This window comes from Centruroides sculpturatus, unplaced genomic scaffold, assembly GCF_000671375.1.
Source record: "Centruroides sculpturatus isolate CEXI.00-Female unplaced genomic scaffold, Cexi_2.0 scaffold277, whole genome shotgun sequence".
Taxonomy (NCBI): Eukaryota; Metazoa; Arthropoda; class Arachnida; order Scorpiones; family Buthidae; genus Centruroides; species Centruroides sculpturatus.
This window is the reverse complement of record NW_019392628.1, coordinates 660,350-665,850: the sequence shown is the minus strand read 5'-3', so window position 1 is coordinate 665,850 and position 5,501 is coordinate 660,350.

Here is a 5,501-nt window from a genome sequence, read left to right as displayed (position 1 = left end):
CCTTCAGTGGGGGGAATTTCGACACGTATATTATATAAAAACACGTGCGTATTCGAATGCAGCATTGTGTCAAAATTTCAAAGGAATTGGTAGGAACAAACAAACATTACATTTTTATTTATATAGATAGATAGAAGATGATCTGCTTTAGTTCATTTTCACAGAAAAGCATAATGCCTCACAGAAAAGCAAACTTAGGGCGTCGTACTCGTAGCGCCAATCTGTTCGACATAAAAGCCTTAACCTAGATTATATTTTTTAATTTATATGAATGTTTATTGGAATAATATACAGCCTATGTCCACCCTGAGGTTCCATTCTAAATATTGGTGAAAGAATTTGTGAAATCGGATGAGTAGTTTCGGAGATTACCTGCTGCAAATAAACATACATACATACATACATACATACATACAAACATTACCTCTTTATAATATTAGTATAGATCATTTTTACACAAGTTTAAACTTTTTTAATGTAAAGAAAAATGCATGCTACATGCATGATAGGGAAATATCTTTTAACACTGATAAAAATTTAAAGTAAAATTAAGAAAATCTAAATCCTATTTCTTATTTTTTTGTTTCTAGAAAATAATTGGCAAAATTGGCTTATGTAATTGTATTAATATTTTACTGTTATCTATCAGGAAATAGTAGTTTAATTCATAAAATAGTCCAATACATTTACAGAATGTCATAGAATTAAGTATAATGCAAAAATTTGTATAAGACACTGGAAATACAAGTTTGTAGAAGACACTGCAAAAATCTGAAAATTTTTGCAGTGTGTTCTACAAATTTGTATTTCCTAATTTACTTTCATACGGACAATAGTCGCCATCAATTAATACTATAAAATTGTGGAATAATGACAGCAGAGAATGACCACCTTTTAGAATATCCAGCTATATTTGAATGTCTTATTAAAAGTAAAGCTGAAGATTACCAAGAAATGCTTAATTATATGAGTCTTGACTCTTATAATTATTTTTCAAAAGTGGTAAAGTAGGTGAAAGTTTAATTAATAAATTGTCATAAAACATGTCCTTAAGACAAATGTACAGCCATCACAAACCCTATCTGCAAGTAAATCATTCTGTATGGACTTTTGTGTCTAATGATGACAGTTATTTATGTACCAGTACATGCCATGGTTGGTTACCCATTCTCCTACATTTATTTCCATATGATGAAAATTTAAGTGGAAAGCTTAAAGACATGGAGTCTTGATGCATCATGTTTTTGTGTACATTGCATACCGCCTCAAACTGCTTATAAATAACTGGTTATTATGGCAGCCAACCATTATATAATATCTACCTGAACTAGTAACTATTGTAACTAATAAAGCATGTCACTAATAAAAACTGAAAATTGCAGACCTACACTAACAACTAGCAGTATCTTAATGGCTGCCAAGATGTCCCCATAAGGGCATGTCTTGGCAGCCATTCAAAAACATTTTCTGGAAACTTGTGAATGACCTTTTAAATAAGCCAATGCTAAAGCATTGGCTTATGAAAATCTGTTAAATGTAATGTTTAAAAGATTTTTTACAAGATTATAACTTAAATGATTTGTGAACGAGAGACAGTATCTGGAAACTTAAAAGAAATTTTTCTGTAGCTTGCAATATGAATTGTATATGAATCTGTCACAGAACAATAAATTCACAATAGTAGTAATATTATCTAGTGATGAAAATAGGAGCAACAACTGAACACTAATATAGTACTAATATGCCACAAAACAATGAATTTACCTTCTAGAATTTCAACAAGAGGTTTAGATTGTCATAAAAAATTATTGACAAGCATTTAATCTTTGGTGTAAGAGATGGGATATTTATAGGGAAAAAATTTGAGATAAATATTTTTTATAAATGGAAAAGTGAAAAAGAACAGATTTTAGATCGGGTGGGCAACATTTTTCTATGTGAGGGCCGCATTTCAAAACTTCTGAAGTAATGCAGGCCACATACAAGAGAAATGAGGGGGGAAAATGTTGGTAAATCACAATTATTCATATACCTGCAGGTGAGCCCAGCATTGCCCGGGCAAAAAGCAGCAACAAAGATTATTAGATTATTTTGTTCTTCCAATCCTTCTAGTAGCCCGGAATGCCCCCTAGTGAGTGTTCTAGCAGCAGCTGTGTCATTCCGTGAAATTCCTATTACAAATAAAGATAATAATATGCTGAATTTCTCATGGCATACCCTACTAAAATGCAGCTAAAAAAGCAAAAAACTGCATCAAATAATAATATACTGAATTTATTGTTAATTTAAATAATAGCTAGGGGCATCCCTAGTGGCTGTTTTTGGCATACCATGACAGAATCCAGTTTTTCAGCTTTATCTATATGTATAAAAATGAATGAATGTATGTCTGTCTGTCCTTCATGCATTACTACACCATTTATTTGATTGCCATGAAACTTTGGGAAGTTTTTTAATACACTCCCACAAAGGTTTCTGGCATAGTACATTTATCCTACGATAGATGGCGCGTGTGTATACGAATATTTCAGCATGGTTAGGAATCGAAACTTGAAATTTGGTACACAGTTAAGCCAGATGCACATGTGGTGTGGCAAGGAAAAGTGATGTCGCAAATGCATCTTTGCCATGCTGCAGCAATCTGCTTACATTTCAGTGCATGCATTCAGTATTCAAGATGGCAAATGATACCAATATTGTTGCTATCCATGTGTTTACAAATTTTGTTTTGTACAGCTTGCTTTATTTAGTTAGAAGATTTTGTTGAAGATTCAAATGAAGATTTTGGATTAGAGATATTTTCTTGAATTGATAAAGAACTGGTGTACAAAATATGCTTATCCCTTGATAAAGAATACTATTTTGAGTAAGATTCGGTTGTTTTGTTCTTTGAATTAAATTATATATGATTATTTGTGTAGAATTTGTGTTAAATTTATTATCTTTCCTCTTTATTCTGATGTTAGTTATCTTGGTTAACCGCGTCGAACTTTCCCCATTAACACACTGCGTGATTGTATTTTCTCACATGACTACCAGACGAACTGTTATTGGCTGATAGAAACGTGTCTTGGTGGCAGTTGCCGCAAAAGATAAAATTCAACCAACTTTTGCGGCACGAGAAAAGCGGCACAAAATTGACTTCTGCGACGAGAAAAAGTGACGTCATCCTGTCGCTTTTCTTGCCGCACTACATGTGTGCATCTGGCTTTAGGGTATGTCACAAGAATGCACACTAACAAGGGATTTTTTGAAATACCCCCTGGCGGGGAAAGTGACAGGATTAAGGCTTCAGCAATGGTGTTAAGAGAAAGAAATGTGCAAGATTTACAGATGCAGATGTGGTTTTTTTCTGTTAAATTCAAACACAATTTTAGACACATCTAAAAATTTTCTAATTAGTCTGGAAACAGGGGTGTCTAATTCTTGCATTCTATGAAAATAGGTAAGATTGGCTGTAATGTAATAATCTTAATCTTTGCTATCGTTACTTTTTGCCCAAGCAACACCAGGCTTATCTGCTAGTATAGTATAAATTAGCCTAGGTATACTTAATTTAGCTTCTGGAATTGATGTAAACGAAATATTAGTCACTGCTAGCTTTAAATTAGTTTTGATGTGTCTGTTAGCCAGTTTTTTGTTTTAATTTTTACTAAATTTATTGTGGAGAAACTATTCACATACATAAGTTGTAGAAAATAACATTTGAATTTTTGCTGCATACTTCGTAAGCTGGGAAATTGTTATATTATTCATATTTTATGTGGGCTGCAAAAATATTGTTGCAGGTTGCCCATCCCTACTTTAGATTGTCAAGGAAAAATATTGCAATTCTTATTTCATATTTATTAGACCACTTCATTAGTTAATTTCTGTCTTTCAAGCAAATCACTTTGTGTCACATTTGTAAGTTACAAATATGATAAATAATCCATCTTGTTGGCATATTTTGATAATTGGAGGATGTTGCTCTAATGCAGCTTTCCATTAAGTTGGTGTCTTTTTGTAATAAAACTTATACTAATAGAAACGAGCTTGAAAAAGTGGTTTCCATGACTTAAGAAAGTTGTAAAATCAGTAAACTCTGTGGTGTTAAAGATGATTTAAGATATACCTTTTTACATGAGAACATATTTGCACACATTTTTGATAATTAACACATTATCATTTCTTGTGTAAAATAAAGTGTGGCTTTTAAGTTACCTTTAATATTGAAGACAGTTTATTTTACTTATTGAGTATGTCTTGATTTGAATCTGCATTATATAGAAGCTAATCTACAAGGAAATCTTGCACATCATAAATATTCCTGCCAAGATAGAAGTGATAGTTGGAAGAGTGTATTGTGAAATACAGGCCATCTCCAGTCAGCACTTTAATTAAATAACAGAGTATGTATATAAACATTGGCAAAAATGTTATGTAATGCTTGAAATTTTATTAAAATATGGTTGCCAGAAATTTTTCCCAGTCACCACCAATATGTTAATTTCCTCAACTTAGACTGGTGTCCCATTAATAACCTTATTATTATAAAGTATATTTTCAAGTCATGACATTGATTATTTTCATATTGTTTCAGTATAATGTGAAATTAGAGGGAGGAAAAGCCTTTATTACACAACAGCATTTATATATATATTATATTTACTTTTGACATGCAACAGATTACAAATGATACTCTTTCACCAATAATGACAATAAAAAATATAAGAAATTGTTAGAGTTGAACCACAATGGGATATGTTGTAGCAAAGCTCAATTTTGAGATGAGATTGCATGTATAATAATAACAGATACACAGTATGTCCAATATGTTTTCATATATCTTCTGTTAAAACATTTAAATAAAAACTACTTTAGCATCAAGCAGTGAACTCTTAAACAATTTTTAGATTAAGAGAAGTACAGTATTCAAAGAAATAAAGGATAATATTTTAAAATTAATGACAATCTTTTAGCAAAATGTACAGTAGAGTTCTGATAATCTCAAGTGGACAGGACAGACTATTTCAAATTACAAAAATCTCAATATACAGAAAAATTGAGAGAGCTGAAAGAAAAACAATACACAACTATGTAAATGCAGAAACTATGCACTAAGTTTAGTTTAATGAATAAAAGAATTGTCAAAATTTACCAAAGCTACATATAGATGTTGAAGATAGTAGATTATAATTTTTTGCTGAAACCTGCCTGAAGCAGATGACAGTACACCTAAGCTTTAAAGCAGGGGGTCACCAAACTTTTTTCACAACTGGCCAGATAACAGAGAATGATGAGTGCAGTCTGCATAACCATTTTGTTCAATACAGTACACTGAATACACAAAAAATAAAGACAACCAACATATTTATTTACCAATACACATACACAATTGCTGCAACAAGTTGTAATCGCTTTTCTTAGAAACTTCATTATAGGTACTTACACAAAATGTGCTCTGATATCCAAAGTTGCATTTAGCCGTCAGATTTTTTATTTGACTGATTTTTTATTTC